Source organism: Ovis canadensis, chromosome 16 (assembly GCF_042477335.2).
Source record: "Ovis canadensis isolate MfBH-ARS-UI-01 breed Bighorn chromosome 16, ARS-UI_OviCan_v2, whole genome shotgun sequence".
Classification (NCBI taxonomy): domain Eukaryota; kingdom Metazoa; phylum Chordata; class Mammalia; order Artiodactyla; family Bovidae; genus Ovis; species Ovis canadensis.
Window position 1 is genome coordinate 16,336,004 of NC_091260.1, and position 24,620 is coordinate 16,360,623.

General features: G+C 50.4%; 1 long non-coding RNA gene across 1 annotated transcript in view; it reads left to right on the plus strand.

The window, feature by feature from the left end:
- Nucleotides 1-2,400: 2,400 nt before the first annotated feature.
- The window catches only part of LOC138421535 (uncharacterized), an 81,546-nt gene continuing 59,326 nt past the window's right edge, over nucleotides 2,401-24,620 (plus strand). Inside the window, exons 1-2 of the long non-coding RNA XR_011249528.1 lie at nucleotides 2,401-2,804; nucleotides 21,327-21,458. This is a non-coding gene — a long non-coding RNA (uncharacterized lncRNA). The remainder of the gene's footprint in view (nucleotides 2,805-21,326; nucleotides 21,459-24,620) is intronic.

Genomic DNA, 24,620 nt, shown 5'->3' on the forward strand with positions numbered 1-24,620 from the left:
ATTCTGAAGGAGATCAGCCCTGGGATTTCTTTGGAAGGAATGATGCTAAAGCTGAAGCTCTAGTACTTTGGCCACCTCATGCGAAGAGTTGACTCATTGGAAAAGACTTTGATGCTGGGAGGGATTGGGGGCAGGAGGAGAAGGGGATGACAGAGGATGAGATGGCTGGATGGCATCACTGACTTGATGGACGCGAGTCTGAGTGAACTCCAGGAGTTGGTGATGGACAGGGAGGCCTGGCGTGCTGCGATTCATGGGGTCAGGAAGAGTCGGACACGACTGAGTGACTGAACTGAACTGAGTGTGTATATTTTGGGTTTTCCTTGTGGCTCAGGTGGTAAAGAATTCGCTTGCAGTGTGGGAGATCTGGGTTCAATCCCTGGGTTGGGAAGATCCCCTGGAGAAGGGAAAGGCTACCCATTCCAGTATTCTGGCCTGGAGAATTCTATGGACTGTATAGAGTAGGACATGGCTGAGCGACTTTCACAGCGTGTATATTTTAATCCCAAACTCCTAATATAGGGAACTATACCTAATATCTTCTCGGGGTAAAGAATCTGCCTACCAATGCAGGAGGCATAAGAGCCGGTAGGTTCAATCTCTGGGTGGGGAAGATCCCCTGGAGTAGGAGATGGCAAACTACTTCATGGAAAATTCCATGGACAGAGGACCCGGCAGGCTACAGTCCATGAGTCACAAAGAGTCCGACACTCTGAGTGGGCACGTGCGTGCGTGCACACACACACGCACACACACTCAATTGTACAATTTCTTATAACAAATTGTAATGGAAGAGAATGTTTAAAAAGATATATATACGTATCACTTGATGTGCACTAGAAACTAACAGCACATTGTAAATGTAATATATTTCAATAAAACTTGAAAAAAAAATAACCCAAGTAAATCCACCTTTGGATATTGCTCTCCAACAATTGCTGCTGGGTGCGGTATGGAGAATAGGCCACACCCACTAGTGTTCTAGCCAATCAGAATGTTCAGGGTCCAGGCTAATTCAGCCAACCAGAGAGCAGCATTCTCTGATGCACTGTCCTGGGGCCCAGATAATTGATTTCTGTCAGTGACAGAAATTTAGCGGTCCGACTGCAGAAGTGGTTGATGGGGTGGGGGGAAATTTTCGAGAGTTACAAGTCAATTGAAAAAGTAAAGTCCACGTAATTACTCACATAATAATTAACATTTACTGAGCCCTTACACATCAGTCAGGTTCAAAATGCCCTCAGGGAGGTTAAGCAGCCTGCCTAAGGTCACGAAGCAGTGTTAAGTCTGTGTCCCTCACTGCTCCACCACTCTGTGAAATAATAATAATCATCGCTGATATTTAATGATTACTTCCTGTGTGCCACCTGTTGAGCCTGTAGACGTGAAATGCACACAAGAACTCTATGAGATAGGTACCCTTACCGCTTCATTTTCTGTATGACTGATCAAATAATAATAAAAAGATCTCAGACCTATCCTAAATACATCTCCTGTTGGGAGAGACTTTGACAAAGGTGGAAAATATGAACCTGAATCCTTTGTGTAAAAATTATAGCAAAGAACCCAAAGCCCAAACCCAAAGTCTAGTCCATGTAATTATTTAACAAATGTTCATTGACGGAATGAGTAAGTGGGGGCCTGAGACCCAATTACAGAAGACCCAATGGAGAGCCACCAAGAATGATAGATGGCAAAGCACAGTAGGATCAGATAAACGTTGGCTGGATGCCTGAAGGAAAGGACAGACTGAGAACTGTGCCTAATTATAATCCAAGGCAGAAGATGTGATAAACGGATTGGGGGACTGTAGGACGTGGGCACTGCCCTTCCTTTGCCCTGTCCCCACCTCCCAAATGGTCTTCAAAACGTTCAGGATCGGTTCTGGTACCCTCTGGGTGGCCCCAAGACAGAGGAGGGCTCACACTTACATGCAGGGGCTCCAGCTCGATCAGGTGGGCACAGGGACCTAGAATCATAGCTGGTGTCCCACACAGAGCCGGCTCTGCTGGTTGTCATGGATATACCCACACGTGGACAGCTGCACACACACACGACACACACTTCTTTGAGGATCCTGTAGAATTCCTAAACAAGGAATTCATTCCTACATGCCTTTCGTTGTTGTTGATGGTGTGATGGCCTGGCTGCCCACCCGCATTTCCTGGGTACCTACAGCGTGCCCTGCACTGTGCTGAGCCAGGGGCTTGTCCTTGGGGGCCCCAGGAGGGAGAGGCCCCCACTGAGGAATCAGGAGGACTCAGGTGAAGGGGTTAAAGTGTCAGGAAATCCATGGTGGTGCTGATGGGCCCGTTGGGGAGAGCTTGTCAGAAAAACTACGGGGAGCTGGCTCCAGTTCAGACATCTTCCAGGAACACAGAAAACAACCACATTTTACTAATTATAGCGAAGGAAAACACGCTGCGATTACAGCTAAATTACGTTAGGACAGAGCTGGCTGGCTCCGCCGGGGCTCTATCTCTCGGGCTCGGGTTTCAGCCAGCCTGGGCGGTGACGAGACGGGCCCGCAGGCCCGCGCGGCCTTGGCCGTGGAAGACCCCGCAGCCCGGTTCTCCGCGGGGTCACGACCCTGGCGTGACTGTGGGAGTCCTCGGGCCAGTCCCTGTGCACGAGCCACGTCGTCTCCTCCCCGAAAGGGGCTTCCCCGGGCGCCTGGGCTGGAACGGAGCGCTGAGAGGGCCGCTGAAGCATCCGGTGCCGCTCTCCTTCCCTCCCGGACCAGAGGGGCAGAGAGCTCCGGCGCTGCGAGGAAGCTCCGGGCCAAAGCTTTAGTCATTTAGAAGGTAACTCGAGTGGGTTGTTTTCCTAAACCTTCTCTCCTGGTGCAGCCACCGACTCTGTCGTTTCCTTCCAGCCCCCATGGTCTGCGCCTGCCAGGGAGGTCTTGGCACCTGTTTGGGGAAGGGAGGGTTGGACCCTCTACCCCTATACTGGGTGTAATTATTCCCAGAGGGCCAGGGTCTGACTCACGCCTTACTGGTAGGAAGGGGGGGGGGGGGTAGAAGGAAGGACAGAAGGAAGGAGGCAGGGAGGGAGGGAGGGAGCAAAGGAGGGAAGAGGCAGGCAGGCATCAGTGTAGGACAGATCACTTCACTGGGCACTTGCTAGAGGCCAGGCGATGTCCATACGCTTTCTCCCTGAGTCTTTACAGTAACCTGGAGGACGAGAACCCAGCCTGGTGCGCCCATGGGCTCGAGAACTGCACACACACAGCAGGTGCTCAGTAAACATTTCAGTAATTTCCCAAATGAGCAAGTGAGGCCATGAAGCTAGGTCGTATCGCCATTTACAGGCGGGGCTCCTGGAGCGCGGCTGGGACAGTGACGACGGTAACATCACGGGGCTGGGGGTCCAGTCCAGCTGTTTGGCTCCATAGCCCATTCACTCATTCCCACACAGGCTGCTCACCTTTGGATGCTAACGAAAGTGACCGCTCTAGTAACCACAGGGCACCCAGTTATGATGGCATCTTAATCTCCAGCCTCAATCTTGTTGAGCCTGGGGCTTAACAAAGGGTATGCTTTAATTCTGTCAGACACTGTGCTTTATTTATTTATTGTGTTGGCCAGGCCACATGGCATATGGAATCTCAGTCCCCCTGATCAGGAATCGGACCTGCACCACCTGCATTGAGCGCAGAGCCTTAACCACTAGACCACTAGGGAAGTCCCCAGATCCTGTGTTTAAGATGCGTGGTCTCATTTAATCTTCACTCCACAATTTGGAGATGGGGTGACCCAGAACATCCTCAGTTTTTTAGATGAGGGGCCTGGGGCTCAGAGAAGTACGTGAAATGACTTACTCAGTCTCACATAGCTGCTCTGTGGGGGCGTGGGGTTCCATCCTGGTCTGTGGGTTGCACCAAGCACCACACTGTTAGGCAGAGTCCCCACGGGCCTGGTCTCTGGCTACCTCCTCCAGGCCTGATGGATGGCCAGGCTCAGAGGCCGGGGTGGGAGGCCCTCACCCCTCTGAGGACAGACCCTGCAGCTGTTCCCCAGGCCTTCTGACTAGGAGGACAGTGTTTGGCCAGGGCCCCTGGGCTCAGCTCAGGGAAAACACACCAGCCTGTGCCCGGTGCCTGTGGAGCTGGATCCACCCCAGATCCAGGGGCAGCAGGAGGTGTGGCCTTGGGCATGGGGAGCAGCTGGGCTGTGGTCTGGTGGCCACTGTGTTCTGGCCAGTTATGCTGGTGTTTACAATCCACATTTTTAATAATCTGATGTTATACTTGGCCCTAGATCCCTTCTGCAGGGCCTAAGGCTTGACTCCAAGATGGTCTTCTAGTTCCTTCCAACTCCTGCCCTGTAATGAGGAGGGAAGAGAGAGAAAGAGACCTAGAGGGAGATGGGGGGCTGGGAGACAGATGTAGGCGCAGAGACAGGGAAAGCCACCTGAAAGTTAGGGAGCTCCTACTGTTTACCAAGAGTATTTTAAACATTAGTTTTACATGATTTCTGCAGCCTCCCAGTATGGTGTGTTTTCTGTGCTCATTCTGTGCATAAAACTGAGGCCCAATGTCTGAAGCTACCTGTCCAAGGTCACACATCCAGGATGGGTGAGCCTGGATTTCACCTCAGCTGGGTCCTGCCCCAGCGCCTGTGTCTTTCCCAGGATGCGTGCACCCAGAAATGCTGCTTGCTCTGGAGGACTCACCTTTTCCAGGGGCCGAGCAAGCTTTCACTCCAGGTTCAAGGGAGGAGAGAGAAGAATGACTATTCTCAGGGTAGGAAAGCCCAGACCTTGAGCTGTCCCTTTCCTCCCCTTTCCCATTCTCTCCTTAGCAGTCTGTACCCCTCCTCAGCCTGGGGTGGTGGCATGACTCAGCCTTGCAGTTAAAGGTGGCGCTTTCAGCCAGCCTGCTGCCTGCCAGCCCCTCAGGGCCTACTGAGTCAGGAACTGCAAAGCCAGGTCTCCCTTTTTAGGGAAAGGTCCAGTGTGGAACCATGCCTAGCTGAAGCCGTGAAAGGACTCTGATCTCCAGGCCCCCACCTCTGCCCCTGTTGTCTTGCTTCTCTCTGAAGTAGCAGGATGGACAGTGAAGTCAGATCATAACACTGTGCGTACTAGCTGCACAATCATAACTCTAACAAGTACATGGTATTGTGCTAATGGGCTTCCTCATGGCTCCGTGGTAAAGAACCTGCCTGCCAATGCAGGATATGTAAGATACTCTGGTTCAATCCCTGGGTCAGGAAGACCCCCTGGGGAAGGAAATGGCAACCCACTACAGTATTCTTGCTGGGAAAATCCTATGGACTGGGGAGCCTGGCGGGCTACAGTCCATGAGGTCACAAAGAGTTGGACACGACCAAGCCACTAAACCTCAAAATTGTGCTAATAACTCAGAAAAAAGCATAACTAGTAGTTGCAGGGTATTTATTGTGTTCACAGATGGCTGAATACTTTCTGCTACTCTCTGAGAATTCTCAAATGGTCCTTTGAAGTAGCCAAGATTATTGTTCCCATCATAGAGATTTGGAATTTGTCATTACAAATTACACAGCCAGCAAGTGGCAGAGGCCCCATTCTTAATGGCCCTGTCATAGTGCTTTCTAGGACTTTGGCTCTTAACCTCAGTTTCTTCACTTGTAAAATGGATCTGCCAATTCCAGTCTTAAAGAACTGGTGTGACGATGCAATGAGCAAATGAAGGCAAATGTTTAGGATATGTATTTTGCTGTTTGTTGTTCAGTTGCTAAGCGTGTCCGACTCTTTGCGACCCTGCGGACTGTAACCTGTCAGGCTCCCCTGTCCGTGGGGTTTCCCATGCAAGAATACTGATGTGGGTTGCCATTTTCTTTTCCAGGGGATCTTTCCAACCCAGGGATTGAACCCGTGTCTCTTGCATTGGCAGGCAGATCCTTTACCACTGAACCACCTGGGAAGCCCATTTAAAACATAAGGGTGCCCAAAAGATAGTTGCCTCAATTTGTCTGTCCTTCAACAAGTGTTTAGTGGGTTCCTACCTGTGCCAGGAACACACAGGTGAAGTCTTGCTGCTTTCTGGAGCTCCGAGGTCTGTGGTGAAGACAAACAGTAAGCAAATCACGACACATAATTGATGAGATGATTTCAAGTGTGCCCCATGCTGCCAGAGAAAAGCATCAGATAACGCCTGGATGACGCCCAGGGGCGACTAAGGTCGGGAAGTCTCTCCGCCCCAGGGCACTACAAGGAGTCCTCAGGGTTGAGCAAAGAGGATATTGGAGGGGCAGAGGGATTCTTCTCTCTCTTCTCTGCAGCATCCAGGTAAGCCCTGGGTGGTCTGGTTCTAGTTCAAACTGACCCAGCTAGAAATGTCCCAGTTCTACAGGCAAGCATCAGCTGCCTGCATCTGGGAGCCTGCTCAGCAGATCAGGGGTGGGGACTGGTGTCTGAGGGCTATGGAGGCCAAAGTATAGCCGGGCTTGCCTCTTATGGGCTGGCTGTGTGGATCTGGCCTAGTCCTGCCTATTGTTGAGATGACTGGAGTCAGGCCACTGGTTCAAATCTATCTCTGGTGTTTATTTCGTATGAGTGACCTCACTTCATGGAGCCTCAGTTTACCTGATTGATGAAATGGGGACCTTAATAGCCACCTCTCTGTTTTGAGGATTTGATGGGAGAATGAATGAGCTGTTATCATGTTTTACTAAAAATCTCTTGACAGCATATTAGTTTGCAGCTTGTACTATTTGGCAAGTTCATTTAATTCCACAGCACAAACTCCTGCAAGAGGTGCCTTTGTTATCCCCATGTTACAGATGGGGAGACAAAAGCTCAGGAAAAGTTGGGGAACTTGGTCAAGATCACAGAACCGTGATAGGGTCTATGAAGGAAGAGTAAAACAGCAGGATACTGCAAATGAGCAAAACTGCAGCTACAGTTTACGGGGTCCCTTCTGGGGGCCAGGCAGCTTGTGCACAGACCTAGATCCGCTCGCTCCAAAGGTGGCTTCTCCGTGCTGACTTCAGAGTTTCTGCAGGGTGGTGCTGGCAATCTGGGGACATCAGCTCCGTTTGGCCCTGGCCTCACAATCGTGTAGGGCCTTAAACATAGACAGAGGTTCAACAGTCTCTTCAAATATGATTACACATACTGTTGGAATTGCCAGATTTAAGGCATAAAGTTGTTTTTAGAAACACAACAAATATTTTTTTCCTGTAAATATGTTCCAAATATTCTAGTTTCTTCTAACTATTAAGCATGGATATAGCTATACTAAAACATTGTTTGCTGTTTATCTGAACCTTGAATTTTACTGGGTATCCTGTATTCAATCTGGCCACCCTATATACTGCCCCAGAACCACCCTGATGGGATTTTAAAAAAAGAGATTTCATCTCACCATTTATTACACTGCCTTGCCTATAATACTATATGGACTGATAATTTTTTAAAGCCCTAAAATTATCTTGGGGCTATCTTGCATTTTGTGGGCTTAAAAATCTTCAGTTTTTTCAATGCTTATATTTAAAGCAGGCTACAGATTAACCATAAGGTACTACTGAATAACAGGGGGCTATATTCAATATGCTGTGATAAACCATAATGCAAAAGAATACGAAAAAGCACATATGTATATCCGAATCACTTTCTTGTACAGAAATTAACACAGCATTTAAATCAATTATACTTCAATAAAACACATAAAGAATAAAACATGCTACACAATATTTTGTAAACTTATTTGATATTTGGGTGGGCAAACTATGGCCTGTGTGCCAAAACCAGTCCAAAATAAAATATATTTTATTTATACAAATAAAGTTTTATTGGCACACAACCCCATGCGTTTGTTTACAGATGGTCTATTGTCACACCACAATGGCAGAGCAGAATTGTGGGACAAGACCATATGGCCACAAACCCAAGATATTTATTATCTGCTCCTTTATAGAGTTTGCTGGTCCCTTTGCTGTTATTATTCCTATTGATCAGAGTTTGCATCCTCAGCAGGAGCGACATATAGGTGGTCCTTGCATGTGGAGGTGGTGGAGGGGTGACTGGAGTTTGGAGATGTCATTTCTAAGCCTCTCAACATCTTGCCTGACCCATGGTGGGAGTCCAGTGGGGGTGAGCCCTCCCCTACCTTTTTTCTCAAATTTCCTCTATCTCCTTCTCTTAGAAAAGGAGCTCCCCAGTAAGCCCCCCTCTGCTCTCATGGAGGTCTGCTCTGCAAATTCAAAGCAGGTTTCTTCTGCATTTTGAGCCCTGTCTGCTTTTCACAAATTTCACCTGGCTAAAAATAGTCATGTGCTTAATCCCCTGATTCAAGTGTTGAGCCCAGGGGGGTGGTCTGTACCCTGATTTTTTGCAGCCCTCCTTCTCTATGGTTGACAACCCCATCTGCCTGTCAGTTGGGGTGCAGGATTTGTCAAGTTCCCATCCTCGGGGCTTAGGGTTCAGCTGGATTTAATCGCAGCCCTCTTTGGAGACGGCCAGTGCCAGATTGGAAACAGGAGAAGTGCTGGGTCCGGCAGCCGCATGTGAGAATTTATCCACTGTCTACTGCTTCATACAGGCCTCTCTTCCCCAGACCTGCACGGATGATAAGTCACCTCTCCTGTCTGAACACCTGAGAGGAATTCTTCCTTTTCTCCTCCGTCTCTCCATCTATGTATCCATCTCAGAGCCAGTTTCCCAGGGAAACTGACCACAGACAAACTCTGTCTTCATATTCAAATAAGACTTCCCTGGCAGTACAGCGGGTAGGAATCTTGCCAAGGCAGGGGACACAGACTCCCCTCTCTGGTCTGGGAAGCTCGCACATGCCTCAGAGCAGCTACGCTTGTGCAGCACAGCTACGGAGCCTGCGCGGCAAGAGAAGCACCACAGTGAGACGCGCACACACCACGGCGGAGGAGACCCCGCTCGCTGCAAGGAGAGAAGAGCCTGCGTGCAGCAATGAAGACTCAGCACCGCCAAAAATAAATCAATAAGTAGAATTTTTAAAAATCTGACATTATAAAAAAATTCAGATAAACCGTTGTCAAGAACTGTAAAGGGTCTGAGATGTTATCTACTTGTAAGGTAACAGACTGGCCTGCAGGGCTTCGTGGAGGCTGGCAGAAGACACAGGCCTCCTGGGTCAAAGAACAATCCAAGTACATTGATTCAGCAGGCAGCATGAATGTCACTGATGTGGGCAGATGTGGAAAGGCCAGGTGAATGCTGTACAGGCAGTTGGTTTGTGCCACAGCTGAGCAGCCTGAAGTAGGGGGAATTAGATCCTTTTAGTGGGCAGAAACCTTGCCTGACTGTTGCCCTGGAGGAAGACACTTTCTTTGTTCTACTGGATAGTAGACAAGTGTCCACTGCTGTGGAGGGAGACACCATCCATCCTCCAGGACTGAAAACATAATCCAGAGCCTCGGCTCCCAAGATACGCAGAAAAGTGAGAGTTGATTCCCATTTGCTGTCAATTTGTTAACCTTAACTATAGATGGAGAAACAGTGGAAACAGTGTCAGACTTTATTTTGGGGGGCTCCAAAATCACTGCAGATGGTAATTGTAGCCATGAAATTAAAAGATGCTTACTCCTTGGAAGAAAAGTTATGACCAACCTAGATAGCATATTCAAAAGCAGAGACATTTCTTTGCCGGCTAAGGTCCGTCTAGGTTTTTCCAGTAGTCATATATGGATGTGAGAGTTGGACTGTGAAGAAGGCTGAGCGCTGAAGAATTGATGCTTTTGAACTGTGGTGTTGGAGAAGACTCTTGAGAGTCCCTTGGACTGCAAGGAGATCCAACCAGTCCATTCTGAAGGAGATCAACCCTGGGATTTCTTTGGAAGGAATGATGCTGAAGCTGAAACTCCAGTACTTTGGCCACCTCATGCGAAGAGTTGACTCATTGGAAAAGACTCTGATGCTGGGAGGGGTTGGGGGCAGGAGGAGAAGGGGACGACCGAGGATGAGATGGCTGGATGGCATCACTGACTTGATGGACGCGAGTCTGAGTGAACTCCGGGAGTTGGTGATGGACAGGGAGGCCTGGCGTGCTGCGATTCATGGGGTAGCAAAGAGTCGGACATGACTGAGCGACTGAACTGAACTGAACTGAACTTAACTAACTATGTGAGCTTTCCTAATGCTTGTTTTTGTACATAAAATGAACAGTGCTCACAACTGCCATGAGTTATTACAGGCTTTTGAGCTAGTAATAATACATCATTCTTTGACCAATAAGACATAAATCCTCCAAGGCAATTTTCACTCGGAGTTATATTTGGAATCATTGCCTATGTTCAGAAGCAAAGGTTTAGATATTATCAATGGTGTGTCTTCTAAGAATTACTGATGTCGTTACAATGATTGGACACATTGGGAAACCTACATGATTACATGACCATTTATCACACACAATTTAGGGATGCCAAAAATGACTGTGAAGTTGGCATTTGGTTACTGGCTTTACAAAGCAGAGACCAAGGCTGAAGCCAAATAGTATATTTGGGTTGAATTCTGAGGCTGAAGTTGAATGTTGAGGCATCTCAAATTATAACGCAGAGTACTATTATAACACCACTGTGTTCATTCAGAATAAACTGGCGTTTGGAATTGGGAAGGGGCAGAGGGCTGTAGAAGTGGATGAGTGGGGGTCACTTAACACAAAATCTATGGTAAGCATGGTTATGCTTCCTGGCAGAGATGAAATTTAAGGTCGGGCTCTGCAGAATGAGTTGGAATTAACTGGGTGGGGGTGGGGAACAGCATTTCAGCCCACAGGACCAGGACGTGCTAAACCTCAGAGTGAGAGAGAAAGCGAGTGCCTGGCGTTTTCTGGAAACCCAAAGAAGCTCAGAGTGGAGCATAAGCAACAAGTGGTGTGTGTGTGTGGGAGGGGAGGAGTGTACTGAGGGGCACAAAGGCAGACAGGGCTCAAGGTCAAGGTGAATTGTGCAGACCTGCAAGGGCTTAGGTCCACTCCGAACATGGTGAGGGCCACGGCAGGACTGCAGATAGGGTTGAAAGTCAAGGCTGTGCTTTAGAAGGATTTCCCCTGGACAGGAATTGTGAAGCATGGATCAGAGGGGGCTGGCTGGAGGCAGGACAACTAGGGAGCGGGGCTTCCAGAGAAAAGGGCAGAGCAAGCCTGCCGCCCCATGCCTGGGAGGAGCTGAGTGGAGGTCAAGAGGGAGCTTCCTCAAGCCCCACTGACCCCCTTCTCTCTGCTGAGGCTTGAATAACACACTCTCACTCCTTTGATAGAATAGGTAATGGTTCCAGATCCCATTTCTCTGCCTGCCCCTCAGCTCTGACTCAGATTCTTTCTAGATTTTTCCTTTGCTGATATTTCTGGGTTAGGATACCTGAACTGGTTGGCCAGAGTTAGAAGCAGAGTGATGCCAAATTAAAAGACCCCCAGGTGATTCTACACACAGCTAGGACGAAGCAGCTTTGAGCTAATCTATATCCCGGAAGACTTTTACTCGTCTCCTGATTCTGAGATTCAACCTAGTGTACTTACATTGGGGCTAAATTAATATCCAAATACATCTTAACTCAGGAAGACTCCGAGAGTAAACACTGGTTTTGTAGGAAAAAGGGAGAACGACACCAAATTGAGTCCTTGGTGTGCTCCAGGCACTGGGCTCAACATGCGTGGTCTCTCCTCTGATTCCATTGACTCACAGCGCCCGGCTAAGCAAGACAAAGTCAAGGTTAAGTGACTTGAGCAAAGTCACCCAGCGAAGGGCAGAGCCTGTGTTCACCTCTGAGGGTCTAATTCCAGCATCAGATGCTGAGCGATTATGGGAAACATTCTAAGCCAGGGGACGGAAGGCGGTGTTCAGTACGGTGAATGACAGGACAGAGTCTGGCCCAGCAGAGCAGCCATTGGCTGCCAACAGTCCTCTGAACTGGAAGTCCTAGCTAAATGTTAGCTCTACAGGGAGGCAGGCACCAGTGAGGCCTTCCAAGCCCTTAGCTGTGTGCCAAGCATAGTGGTGGCCTCCCTGCTCAAAGCCTGGGGCAGAGACTGGTGAACTGTGCTCCAAATCTGTTTCCTCTTATCCCCCGGACTCACAGCTGGACTACATTTCCACACTCCCTTGCAGCTAAGTGAGGCCGTGAAGAGGTTCAGGTCCTGGAGTGTGGGTGGGAGAGACGGGTCCACAGCAGTGCAGAGCCCTGCAGGAGCCTTTGTGTCTCTGGCTTCTTTTATTTCCTGGCCATTTGCAGACGATTCAAAAGACTCAAGCCCTAGGAGATGCTAGACCCACAGGATGGAAAATCCTGGGTCCCTGGGTGACTCCGTGAAGCAGAGCCACCAACCCCGCACCATCATGGGACTTGACATGCATGAGAAATAAGATTGTCTTTGGTTAAGCCATAGGCCATTTGGGGGCTTTTTATTTGTTATTTTTATTTTATTGTTTTTCCTGAAGTATAGTTGCCATACAATGTTACACGTACAGGTGTACCACACAGTGAGCCATTATTTTTTAAAGTTATACTCCATTTGTGGTTATTGTAAAATATTGGTTATATTCCCTGAGCTGCACGATACATACTTATGGCTTATTTTATACCTAGTAGTCTGTACCTCTTTCTCCCCTACCCCTATATTGTCCTTTCCCCCACTTAAAAATAATTGTATTAATTAATTTGTTTCCTTGCCCCCCCCACACAGCCCAGCTTCATGTTGACTTGGTAGATGAAGCAGAACAGTATTTCCCAGCGTGAAACCTGCTGCCTCTAGAACCTAAAGGGTCTCACCAGGCGCTGAACTCCCTTCTTCATGGTGGGAGCTGTGAGATGCAGTAAGTGGCTCTTTAGTGTCAAGGGCGTTGACTCAGCATGCTCCCAGACGACTGGGCCCTTAAACTAGCGCTCACGTGGCGGGTCCCCAAATCTTCATAGTTTCTCTCCCACTCTCTGTTCAGCAGGCTTCTCACCAAAGTCTCCAGTATACTCGCCACTTCTTGTTTGCCTGGTCTGATTAACAGCTGGTAACTTTCTGATATCATGATGCTTGGCCACGCCATCTGCTTCAGGATTGTTGTAGTGACTGCTTTTCCCAACCTCTCAAAACACCAGTGAGCGTTTCTGGGCTCGCCCCACTGCTGCACGGCTGGGAGTCCTCTCAGGGGGTGAGAGCGTGCCTGGGCAGAGGGGAAACGGGTGGCCTTGCGCTGGACTCGAAGGCCTCCCAATCCCACGGCCGTCTCTGGGGCGCTTGGAACTGAACCAAGGAGGCCGGTGTTTGGACGGGGGCTGCCCTGAGAGGGGTGTGGCCTTTGGCGAGGCTGAGGGCTGGTCCTGGGGAGGGGCTTGGTTCTGCGCCCTCCTCAGGTGGCCCTGTGGGAGCTGGGGAGTGAGCGCCGTGGGGCTGAAAGGGGAGATCTCCACGACGCATCACGGATTCCTCTGAGCATCCTCAACCTTCCACGCTTCTCAAGGTCCCTGCCGTTCACGTCAGTGACCTCAATTATTCATCAGTGTGTTTGGCTTCCTCCCGTATCTTTCTATATATGTATGTGCATGCTAAGTCACTTCAGTCATGTCCGACTCTGTGACCCCATGGACCATAGCCCACTAGCTCCTCTGTGCATGGGATTCTCCAGGCAAGAATACTGGAGTGGGTTGCCATGCCCTCCTCCGGGGGATCTTCCTGACCCAGAGGTTGAACCCATGTCTTTTTATGTTTCCTGCATTGTCAGGTGGGTTCTTTACCACTAGTACCACCTGGGAAGCCCCTTCCCCATATATATATAGATAGATAGATGAAGTTCTCTGGAAGAATAAAGAAAATTGTTAATACTGGTTGGAATCTAGGTCACTGGGAAATTTGGGTGTGAAGATGGCTGACTTCTCATTCTTAGTTTTGCACCACGTGCATTAGTTTTTATAGAGTATACACATTTATAAAATAAGTTAATAAAAATCCTAGGAAAACGAAGCACTACAAAACATATCATGTCATTTCCAAGGCAGTTCACAAAATCATCATGAATCACATTTTTCCTGGTCGTCAAAGTGTTTAATAACAATTCTAGCTCCTTTAATATTTTTACCAAAGGATACACTTTTCTTTCAAAAGACTTTGCTCAAAAGCCTTGGATTCTGGGCTTTGCTGGCAGGACCTAGTTTAGTGTCTCGTTTTGTCCACACAGCACCTTGATGTGGGTCTTAACATCACCCCAATTTTCTAGGTGGGGAACCTGAGTCCCAGAGAGGTTCAGTGACGGTGGAGCTTGCTAATGAAACTACCCCTTCATCTGTCCCCACTCTCCCCTCCAGAGGAAAGACTGGGGTTCTCAAAAACGATTTGCCAAGAGGAGACTGAGATACACATGGGGAGAATGACCTGAAGGGGAGCCAGGGCACAGCCGGGCCTTGAACCAGCATTTCCGACTCCCAGGCCAGGCCTGCGTCCCACAGAGTTAGGGCCCTGTGCGGGCTCAGGAGGCCTTGAAAGGAGCGGCCTGGTGGGCCGGGAGGCCAGTGGCCCTGGAGTCAGGAGGTCATCACCCTGCCTTGCCCTGCCCTCAGTTGCTCACCCCAGCCAAGGGGTCAGGGGGGAAGGGGCTTTATGGCTGAGGGGATTTATGGCAGAGACAACAGTTTGTTCTCCGAGCTGCACACCCTGAGCCACCCAGGGAGCAGTTTCACACACATCCCTGCAGCCCCCAAATGGGGTTTCCAGCTGGAGCTCTGGGGCCCACCCCTGGGCTGGAGCCTGAGATGGCCCCATTTCCCATCTGTGCAGGAGCCCTACGGGGTCTGTCTGCTCCTGTGAACCCTCCATGAACCCCAGGGAAAGAAGGAGCGGCTTGGAGGGTCCCCTGGTCAGAGCCAAACTCCACCCAGGAGCTCAGAGCAGGGGGAGGTCAGGACCCCAGCCAGGGGAGAAATGAGGCTTCTCGGATCCCCTTGCTGTTCTCTGATAGAAGTCTGTTTATGGCCCTGAGACCCCTCAGTTCAAATTGATCGTCACCTGCTCATTCCTTCCGACCCAATCGTCTACCCTCGGTGTTTGGTTCCTTAATCTCCAGCTGATCTTATCTCCCCTTCTGCTCACTGTGCCCCACAGAGGCCCCCAGAACCACCAAGCCAAGGTAGCCAAGCTTGAACTGTCGACTTCCCTTCCCCGTCTCCCATCTCCTTGTTCTCAGCCATGATACCTCCGCTTATCTCTGCTCTCAAGCCAGAAACGGGGGGTTCTCTCTGATGCCATCATCTTTCAGTCACCAAATTCTGCCAATGCTGCTAAAATATCTCTCAAATCCGTAAGCTTCAGAATCCCCTCTTCCTCAGGGAACTCAACATTTTTTCCTCTTAAGGCCTCCAACTCATTGGATGAGGCCCACCCATATTATGGAAGGTAATCTGCTTTACTGAAAATTTTCCATTAATCTAAATGTTAATCTCATTTAAAAACATCTTCACACTGCATCCTGACTACTGTTTGACAAAATACCTGGGTACCATGGCCTAGCCAACTTGACACATGAAATTAACCAATGCAGCATGTGTCTATTTTTGCATATGTGCAAAGTGGGTAGCTGGGTGGCTGAGAGTGGGTGATTGGACAAGTGGATGAGAAGATGGATAGTATGTGGTTTGTTATGTGTTTGGATGGGAGGATGAGTGAATGAATGAAGAATGGAATGATGGGTTAGATTTATAGGTAGGGGACAGACAGGCAGGCGGATGTGTGATTGACTGAGTCTGGGTGTGGGCCATAGGTGGCTGAATGGTTGATTGACTAGCTGGACGTTATATAGTGGCTATGTTGTTGAATGTGTATTTACGTGCACTGATGGATGGCTGGGTGAATGCATGCGTGAACAGATGATTGAATTAACGGATAATTGAATGGTAAAGTACATAGATTAGATATAAGTATAAATGGGTGGAAGGGTGGATAAGTGGGTGGATGGATATGTGAATAGATGTTTTGGACAGGAGGGTTCTTTGGGCAAATGCTAAACTGGGAAAATCTAGAGGTGACAAGACCTTTATTATGGAAGAAAGACTTGGTAGAAGGAGAGCAACAGACTGCATACCATGTGTGTGATTTATACAAGCTCCTTCATTCCTCTGAGCCTCTGTTTCTTTATCTTAAAAAAGAGAAATAAAATTCTACCTACCTGGCAGGTGCTGTGAGGCTCAAGTGAGGTGTGCGTGCAAGGGTCTGGCACGGTGCCCTGGATATTGTTACGCTTTCAAATATGTCAGTTTAATGCATTCCTCTGCGTCTCCCCCTCTTTCTCCCTTATGGGTGGTAGGCTATGATTTACAGGGCAGATTCGTACTGAGGTCTCTTCCAAATCCTCCCACCCCAGCTTCAATATGCACACTTCCCTGACACTGCTGATGTGACCCCCTGAGCCCCACACTGAGGCACTGAATAGACTTCGACCTCTCTTGGCTCAAAAGGGACACCCCTGGCTGAGTCTCTTGCTCCAAGTGGAATGATTTCTTTGTCCTCAATGGACCAAAGACAACATCTGGGCCTGGCTACTGCTTCTGCCTGAATCTTCTCATGATACTTAAAAATGATGAGAAACACATTTGGTCCCCTTGCAGTGGCAATCAATGCTTTCTTCAGGACAGATGAGAGGCATGTCCAAGGCCACACACACAGTCACACACACAAACACACCAAGTTTCTCTCGGGGTGGGATGAAGTTCATGATACAGCTTGGGAGTCTGAGAAACCCAGGTTTGAATCTTGGCTCTGCCATCTTTTGGGCTGTATGATTTTGGAGATGTCACTTTCCTATATTGAGACTCAGAGCCCTTCTCTATAAAATGGGAATAATATTGCTCAAGTCCTTTGTGTAAAGCAGTGAAATAATTATGACAAGTTGTCTGCAATATAGCAAGCATTACATAAATACAAGTTCCCATTTCCATCCTCATTGGGAAAAGTCTGGTTGGGAAAGAAAGACCTAAGTTGTGCCAATCTGAGTTACATCTGTGTATTTAGAGCCCTGAGGTATAACTTATGTACCATAAACTGCAACCATTTAAAGTGAATAATTTGAGTTTTGACAAATGTATGCACCAGTGAGGGCTTCCCAGGAGGTGCTAGTGGTGAAGAACCTGCCTGCCAGTGCAGGAGACTTAAGAGACACGGGTTCAGTCCCTGGGTCAGGAAGATCCCCTGGAGGAGGGCATGGCAGCCCACTCCAGTATTCTTGCTGGAGAATCCCATGGACAGAGGAGCCTGGCGGGCTACAGTCCACAAGGTCACAAAGAGTCGGACACAACTGAAGCGACTTAGCACACATCTATGCACAAGTGAAACCATCACCACGATCAAAACGAAACACCTTCATAACCCCCTTGCAGTCCACGCCTCCGCCCAACTCCATTCCCAGGCAACCGTGGATCTGCTTCCTGCTTCTGTGGATTAACTTGCATTTTCTAGAATGTTATATAAATGGAACCGCACAGTGTGCCCTCTGTGTGTCTGACTCCTTTCACTTTGATTAATGATTTGGGGGTGCATCCATGTTGCTGCATTTATCAGTAATCCATTCCTTTAAACTGTTGGCGTATTTTCCATAGTATGCCACTTTTTATTTGTCATTAACATAATGTTTTATTAATTTACTCACTCATTCAAATGCTTATTTGTTTATTACTACTATTTTATCCATTCATTCATTCATTCCACAAATAGGTACAGTGTGCCTACTCCATGCCAGGTGTTCTTCTGGAATAGCACTGGAGCATATTAATAGAATGTGTCTATGTCCAAGGTATATATTATATATACTTATATTATTAAGAAATATAATATATATTTATTAGAGGAATTGAAGCTGAAGTAAATAGAGAGGACCTGTACTGAGAGAGGGAGATTATATTTTTTCATATAAGCAAATAAATATATAAAACAACAGGCTGTGATAAATGATATGAAGAGAAACAAAGCAAGTTTTGGAGGTAGGTGTTTACGGAGGTGTGAGCTACTTTTCGTAAAGTGGTTGGAGCAGCTGCTTTGGAGGCAGCTCTGTAGGTTTGGGGATATGTAGAAGGGGAGTCAGAAGGGCAGAGGTGTTTGTGTAGGTGCGTATCTGGGATATGAAAGAGAAGCAAATTTACTGTCTGGACCGAAGACCAGTGTTGAAAGTAGCTGACATTCAGAGAGCATATTTAGAGGAGGGACACTGATGAGGTCCACCCTAAAGAAAGTTTTGTAGAGAGAGGACAGAAACTCGAGGCGTTCTGATATTTAGGGGCAGCAGGATGGCGGGTAATCAGCCGAGGCAGCAGACAAAGAGTGGCCAGGGGGCAGGAGTGGAGCCAGGGAGAGTGAGCCCAAAAGCTAAGTGCAAAGGAGGTGTGAAGAGGAGAGAGAGCATCCCTTGGGCCCAGGGCAGCTGGGGGATTGAGGTGGAGGAGGAGGGGGAGGAGAAGCAGGGGGAAGAGGCGGAGGAGAGGGGGGCTGCACATTGCCCACGGAGGCCTTTGTGTTACGGAAATGCAGTGGTCATGGAAGGTGGGGATGGTGCAAGCGGGGCTGGGAGAAAGGGACGCGAGGAGATGGAGAGAGTAAGCGCAGTCCCCTGAGGCATTCTACCGGGAGGGGAGAAGAAAGGTAGGGTGATCGCTGCTGGGGCTGTGGGAGTCAACGAGTTTATTGTTTTTAAGCTAGGGACTATGGGACATAGTTTTACACTAATGTGATGGAGTTGGTATTTACTGAAGACTTTTTCTTTTCAGGCCTGATGCTACATACCCTATTTTTCTCAATTTTTTCTAGAATGTTGTCCCTCCCTTCAGCTTTAAGTAACTACTTTATATGGAGGAGAGGGGTGTCTGAGTGGATCCCAAGGGCCAGAGCCTGGGCTGGGAAGAAGAGGAGATGAGCAGAGGGGAAAGAGCCCAGCTTGCTTGGATGGCTTTCCCCTCCTTCACCTCGGAAGGGCCTGCTGGCACCAAGGAGAACGCAGGCTAAGTCTCCCCAGCTCCTGGCTGAACTGGGAAAAGCATCGTCTTGGCCCTGCTGAGGGAGGCCTGGGCCCGGGAATGGGCTGAGGCAGGAAGCGAGCCCCTCGGCAGTCTCTCGCCCTGGTTCCGGAGATGAAGCGAGCCCGGCACCTGCTCTGAGGTCACTGCCCCGCCCGCAGGCCTCGGGCCAGCCCCTCCTCATGTCGGCTTCCGCCAGCCTGCAGGCCCTGGGGACTGGGAGGGTCTGGACAAGCAGCGGGTTGGGGGGCTTCCCTGTCTTTGGACAAGATCTCACTTGGACACAGCTTTTTCCTTTCCTTCGGAGGCTGCTTGGGAAGGTGGGTGTGGAGTCTACAGATGGGGTGTGAACCTGATTCTAGGAGATTTCTGAGGGAAGACCAAGGCGACTGGCTTGTCCGGGGTTAGGCAGGATTTTCCCGCATTTAGCACTGAGAGTCTCACATCCTGTGAAACCCTTCAGTCCCAGGCAAACCACCGTAGAAATAAACAGTGGATGCGGCTGAAAGTCAAGGGCAGGGACTGACTTCCTCAGCCCAGAAGAGGCGGTATAAAAGTGACTAAGGGCCCAGCCGCAGTCCTGATGTCAGCGATTCCCAGCTGTGAGGCCTGGCTAGCAGTTCCTCAGTGCATCCATATGTACAATGGAGATAATCACAGTTCCTGTCTCAGTGTTGTGAAAATTATACATAAAGCACTAAAAACTGCCCGGCTAATAATAAATACTCAATAGATGCTAGTATTTGGGAATAATTTGTAACATTAGTGCCCCAAGTAGGTACTCAGCAAACGTTGGTTTGATTGGTCTATCTGTCTATGGCTGGATTGATCCTCTACTCACTGATTTGTCAGTGAATGCAAGAGTGTACACAGCACATTTGGGGAAGCCCGGTGAAAGGGAGACTGATTCTACTTAGCGGGAATCAGAGGCAGCCTCCCAGCGAAGGCGGTGTGCAGGCTGGGTGTGACAGGTAGGGCAGGAGTTTTCCAGGTAGACAAGGGTGAGGGAAAGAATGCCCGCAGAGTAGCCTGCAAAGGCACAGAGGTGTGAGAGCAGCCAAGCAAGCTGTTTCACCCCAGGCACAAGCTGTTTAGACACAGCTCAGCAACTCTGTTACCAAAGCAACCAAATCCCGCAGAGGTCGGTTTTCCTCGGAGACTTTCCTCCGTCCACAACTGCAGATGCGCCTCCCCCTGCCCAGCCTTTCCAATGGGTGCCCCAGCAGGGAACGAAGCACCTCGTATATAGGATGTGTGCAGCAAATACTTACTGCTCATCGGCTTTGTACCTGCTGCGGTGTTAAGGGCACTGTGTGTATTCGGGGACGTCCCTGGTGGTCCGGTGGCTAAGATTCTGCACTCCCAATGCAGGGACCCCCAGTTCGATCCCTTGTCAGGAAACTAAATCCCACATTCTGCAACTAAGAGTTCATATGCCTCAACGAAAGATCCTTCATGCTGCAACTAAAGATTCTGCATGCTGCAACTAAAGATCCCTTTTGCTGCAACTTAAAAAAAACCCTGCATGCCTCAAACTGGAAGATCCCACACACTGCAACTAAGACCCTGCACAGTCAAATAAATAAATTAAAGCTATTTAAAATAACTATTTCAAATGAACAAAAACATCACTTAAAAAATCTTTACTTTGACTATCTCCCATTTTAAAGATGAGGAAATTGAGGTGTGAAATAAACACATTGCTTGAACAAGGTCCAAGAGCTGGTAGGTGGAATGCGGGCATTTAAAACCAAGGAGCGTCTGCCCCCTCCCCTGCCCCCCGGTTAAGCTTTAACCGCTCCCTTACATATTTCTTTAGCATTTGGCAAATGGCATCTCTGGCTCCAGTTCTAAGAACAGGAGGAGGTTGGCTGAACTCTGGGATCTCTGCCTTTACTCTGGTGGGGAGCTGCCTCTGCTCAGCTCAACTCAGTAAACAAGAGTCGCTCACTGCTCCACCGGGGCGGACCTGGGGAGACCAGGTGAGCGGTAGAGCCAGGCTGCTTGCGTTCCCATCCTGGCTCCGTGCTTCCTGGCAGTGTGGCCCTGGGCCTGCCATTGACCCTCTGTGGCCTTAGTTTCCTTTCCTCCATAATGGGGGATTGAGTTGGCTCAGATAAGGCTCTTGGAGCAGTGAGGGCACGTGGCGAGCCCTCAGTGCATGCTAGCTGTTCTTAGAGCAAACTTTATCATTATGGGCTTCCCTGGGGGCTCAGCTGGTAAAGAATCCGCCTGCAATCCGGGAGACCTGGGATCGATTCCTGAGTAGGAAAGATTCCTGGAGAAGGGAAAGGCTACCCACTCCAGTTTTCTGGCCTGGGCTGTATAGTCCATGGGGTCGCCAAGAGTCAGACACGGCTGAACGACTTTCACTTCACTTGTCATTACAGAGCCCCAGGTTCCATGTGGGCATCAGACAGCGGGGACACAGGATGGAGTAACACGTGACCCTGCTCTGGAGGAGATCAGGGGACAGGAGGACCCTGAGAAGTGGAGGACCCACCTTTAGGAGTCAATGGCAGGTGCGTTTTTCTTTAGAGTCTTTATTATCTTTATGTGTGTGTTTGTTTCTGGTTGTGCTCGGCCTTCACTGCTGCTTGGGCTTTTCTCTAGTTGCAGAGACCTGGGGCTGCTCTCCAGGGGCCGCGGCAGGCTTCTCACTGAGCGGCTTCTCGGGCTGCAGCGCAGGGTGCACAGGCTTCAGGAATGGCAACACGCGGGCTCAGCGGAGGGGCTCCTGCGTGGCTCCCGGGCTCCAGAGCAGACGCCCGGTGGTTGTGGGTCCCGGGCTCCAGAGCAGACGCCCGGTGGTTGTGGGTCCCGGGCTCCAGAGCAGAAGCCCGGTGGTTGTGGGTCCCGGGCTCCAGAGCAGAAGCCCGGTGGTTGTGGGTCCCGGGCTCTAGAGCAGAAGCCCGGTGGTTGTGGGTCCCGGGCTCTAGAGCAGAAGCCCGGTGGTTGTGGGTCCCGGGCTCTAGAGCAGAAGCCCGGTGGTTGTGGGTCCCGGGCTCTAGAGCACGGGCCCAGTGGTTGTGGGTCCCAGGCTCCAGAGCAGAGGCCCAGTGGTTGTGGGTCCTGGGCTCCAGAGCAGAGGCCCAGTGGTTGTGGCTCAGTGGTTGTGGCTCCCGGGCTCAGTTGCTTCACAACATGTGGGATCTTTCTAGATCAGTGTTTGAACCCGTGTCTCCTGCAATGACAGGCAGATTCTTTACCACTGAGAAGCCCTGGCAGGTGTGTTTTACTTAATTTACCGGGATGTGAGAGAACACTTGGAGCAAGAGAGCAGTGTAGGAAGAAAAGCTGTGGATGACCAAGCTCGTGGAGTTCAGTCCAGGCAGAGAAGACAGCACCCCAGATAAAACGACCAAGCATCCTGCAGTCCATCTGGTCACCCTAGCTCCAAAGGAGACGAAGCCGCGGCCAGAGGCAGGAGAAAACCAGGATAGTGAGAGGGAGATGGGTGACCAGCACTGACGCTGCGAGTCCCCTGGATTCGGTGACGCAGCCATCACCAGGGGACTAAATGAGAGCAGCCCCTGGGAAGCCAGGGCTGAAAGTTTGGTTGAAGCAACTTGAGAGTGAAAGTGTGGTGTGGAGGTGAGAGGATAGACAACTGAAAATTTCTGAAACATTTGGTTGAGAAAGGGAATGAAATCCAAGACAGAAACATTTAAAAACGCTGACAACAAAGAACCCAGCAAAGAAGGAGAAAATAGAGATTCAAGACACAGTGCATTGATGGGTGTCAGATGACCAGGGGAAACGGGATGGGAGAGCCCAGCTGGGGAGACCAGCCTTTGGGAGCAGCTGGACCATCATCTCCATGGTGAGGGGAGAGGAGGAGAGTGGGGATACAGGGGCGTGGCTGGGAGAGGCAGGGACTCCCATCTGTAGGCTTCGTCTCCCTTATGAAGATCAAGACACTCTGATATATTTTGGAGAACAGGATAGGGCTTGGGCAAGGGTGAGGCTGAAGGAGGAAGGGTGATCAGAGGGTTGAGGAGCAGGAAGGAGCGATAAAATAGCCGTTGTGGAAGGAGGGAGGGCAAGCAGGCTGGAGTGGAGGGCCAGCCTGCTGGCAGCGGGTCACCTGGTGCACGGGAGGGACTGTGGGTCCAGACACCATCTGCCTGGCTGGGTGGGTTCCTTCATGTGAGTTCAAAGCAGGAGCAGAGGAGGCGGGGTGTGTGGGGTGGGTGGACCTAATCCAGGCTCATGGCTCAGGGTGATGGAGGCAGAGGAGGCTGGAAGGGGAGAGTATGTTGTGATGACACAGATGTGCCGTGGGATCTGGGCTGGAGAAGAGGCGCAGGAACTCAGCTAAGTGGGGGACAGAGATGCTAGGATCAATGGATGAGTTGAGAACTGCTCAGAGGGAGCAGACGGGGCAAATGAACCTCAAAGACAGAGAAGGCTGTGGTTGGAGAATGCAAGGTTTGAATTCTTGTATTTCTGGTAACAAGTTATGACAGCTGATTTGGAGCAGAGGGGCATGGGTGACGAGGACGTCCAAGGTCAGGGAGGCCGAGGACGTCCAAGGTCAGTGAGGCCAAGGACTTGGTTGGGATGTCCATAGGGGTGTCCAAGGGACCAGGGCAGCAAGACATAGGTTGAGAAGGGAGCCCTCCGTGAGTGAAGAGCAAAGGAGAGGCTGGTGGACGATCGTGATGGGGGTGAGGTGTAACCTATCGGCCTGAACCCCAAAGGAGCGGGGGCCGTGGGGAGCAAGGCAGCGCCACCTCCACTTCCTTTCTCTGAGGTGTGAGAGGAAACCCAGCCTCCCCTGGGGGGTGTGGGGGGAGGACACCCTCAAGGAAGGGCCAGCTCTGCAGGAGTGAGGGGCCCAGGGCTCTCCGGGTGTGAGGGGGTGTGCTGTTAATGGAGTGTTTGATCTGGAGGGCACCCCGAAAAGGCTCTGAAAGGAGGACAGCCGGCACGCTGGGCCCCGGGAAGAGACTGTGCAACCTACGGGGGTGAGGATTCGGAGGGACGGGCCATCCTTCAGGGACGTGGCGCTTTGCCCTGAGCCCCTCAGGTGTCTTGGAGAAGGATGGACACCTGGGCCCAGAGGGATTCGACTGAGGCCCGGAGGTGGGACCAGAAGCTTCAAGGTGCTGGTGACGGTGGTGGTGGGTAGCTAAGTGGTGCTCCAGGGAGGAGGAGGAGGGACTTTTATGCCTCATCCTGGGCAGAGGGCTTGTGTCCCAGGGCTGGGTCTGCTAGGACCGGTCCCAGCTGTCTCTGAGAGGGTGCCACCCCCTTGTCAGCCTCTGACCCCTGGGTCAGGGGCCCGTCTCCTTGGGAGCTGGGAGTTAGTGGCCAGCCTGAGCCAGCTGCCTGAAGGGGAGGAGGCCCCTGCAATGACCAGCTCTTTCACACCCCAAGGAAAAACAAGGCCCATCTGCAAAAACCCGGAGGTGTGAGCTGGGGGCTTGGCAAACAGGCTGTGAATGAGGAGGCTCCCCGACAGCGCTCCCGCTGAGACGGTGTGGGAAGGCCGGCCAGCCTCCAGCTTGCAGCCTGGCGCCCCTCCCTCCGTGGGGCCTCTCAGGGCCTCTGGAGAGCAGCGTGGAGCTGGGAGGGCCTCGGAAGCACCTGGAGGAGCAGACAGCTTGGGATTCTCAGCAGAGGGCGGCCTGAGAATGAGCTCTGTGAGGGGTGCCGCAGAACCCCGCCGCCCCTGAGCA